Raw genomic sequence first — 1,896 nt, forward strand, 5'->3', positions numbered from 1 at the left:
ATGGCTTCTATTTATGAGCATCTTTAAGCCTCTTGTGCACAGGTCTGTAATGACGTGAGGCATGCAAAAGGGAAGAGCTGTATTATGCATGGATATTTCAACATCCTTAAGGATATTTTAGACAGCTGACCTCAGGATAGCTTAATCATTCAAACTCTGTATTTGTTTCTCAACATAGTTTTTTTTCTTTCATGTCAAGAGGTTTTTGCACCAGTTAGAGATTTACATCAAAAATGAAATGTCAGTGTGGGCCTCAAAATGGAGCACAGTACCTGGGAATCTGAGGAGGAAATACCCCAAGGATAGTCCACCTCACAAAGTTACAATCAAATCCTACAGCTTACTTTTCCTTCATAAAATGAATGCAGGTTTGACTTTTAAGAATGCATTATTGACCTTCTTGTTCTTCAGGCTGTAGACCATAGGGTTCACCATGGGGATGAGTATTGTGTAAAACACAGAGGCAATTTTATCAGTGTCCATGGAGTGACTGGAGCTGGGCCATAGGTACATGAACATACCAGTCACATAGAAGACGGAGACAGCAGTGAAGTGGGAGGAACAAGTGGACAGAGAATTGTGATGTCCTGCAGCTGAGTACATCCTTATGATGGTGCCAGAAATGAAGATACAGGTTGTTAAAATAACCAGAATGGCAAAAAAGATATGAAAGTTCACAACATAAACAAGAACTAGCTTATTAACTTGTTTGTCAGAGCAGGAGAGAGCCATGACTGCTGGAATATCACAGAAAAAGTCATAGACTACATAGGAGTTACAGAAGGAGAGACTGAATGTGTCTCCAGTTTCAATGCAGGCATTCAGGAATGAGATGACATAGCAGGTTATGATGAGACCTGCACACACACTGTTCCTCATGGTGGTGGTGTAGTGCAGGGGCTTGCACACTGCTGCATAGTGGTCCTAGGTCATGGAGGCCAAGACATAATTTTCTGCACAAATGAGGGTTGTAAAGAGGAACATCTGAGCAGCACAGGCATTGCAGGAAATGATCTTGTTTTCTGTCAGGAGCCCAGCCATGCCTGAGGGACTGACAACTGAGGAGTATCCAAATTCCAGGAGAGACAGGTTGTCCAAGAAATAGTACATGGGAGTGAGCAGATGAGGGTCCAGGAGGATCAGCAGGATCATCTCCAGGTTCCCAGCCACAGTGATGGTGTAGATGAGGAGGAAGGTGATGAAGAGGGGAACCTGCAGGTGTGGGTCATCAGTCAGTCCCAGCAGGAGGAACTGGATCACCTCTGTCCTGTTCTCCATCAGTGCTGTCGAGAACCTGTACATGAGCTGTAGCAAAGAGAAACATAAAGCAATTGAACTGAAAATATAAAGTACAAGTACCATAGCTATTATGTAAGTATAGAAAAATTAATGCTCAAGATTTTCCAGAAAAAGAATTTTCTTGGAAAGCAAGCTGATTCTATTAATAGCATGTGCATTTATTACACTTTCACATCTTAAAACTTTTAATAGTGAGTTTAAAAAATTGCCAATCTATGAACTGAGGTGTAGACAGTTTAAGAACTTCATTCACATGACTGTGTGGATATATCTATCAGTAAATTTACTCCATCAGAACACAATAAAAACTGACATTCCAAGTGGCTCACCTACCAAATACACCTCAGATGTCCATTCAGTCTCTCTTTCCAGCCATATTTGATTTGTTTTGTTGTTTCATTAACTTAAATTATGGATCACCACAAGTTGGGAGATTCATTCATTTTTGCACAGGCATTAAGTGGCAGTCTCTATTGTGTGCCCATGATAAACTTTATCCTTTCCTGAGTGGTTCCATATTCTGAGATTCTTAAGAAAACTCAAGTCTAATTGAATCTAGCTGAATGTATAATGACTCATTTTCTGTTTTCTTTCAAA

At 40.5% G+C, this 1,896-nt stretch overlaps 1 pseudogene; it reads right to left on the bottom strand.

The window, feature by feature from the left end:
* Positions 1-351: 351 nt before the first annotated feature.
* LOC147820750 (olfactory receptor 5B3-like) lies at positions 352-1,301 on the bottom strand (annotated as a pseudogene).
* Positions 1,302-1,896: the final 595 nt, after the last annotated feature.

Source organism: Heterocephalus glaber, unplaced genomic scaffold, assembly GCF_053883595.1.
Source record: "Heterocephalus glaber isolate CG9 unplaced genomic scaffold, H.glaber_assembly_v1.0 deba00001805, whole genome shotgun sequence".
In the NCBI taxonomy this organism is placed as follows: Eukaryota; Metazoa; Chordata; class Mammalia; order Rodentia; family Bathyergidae; genus Heterocephalus; species Heterocephalus glaber.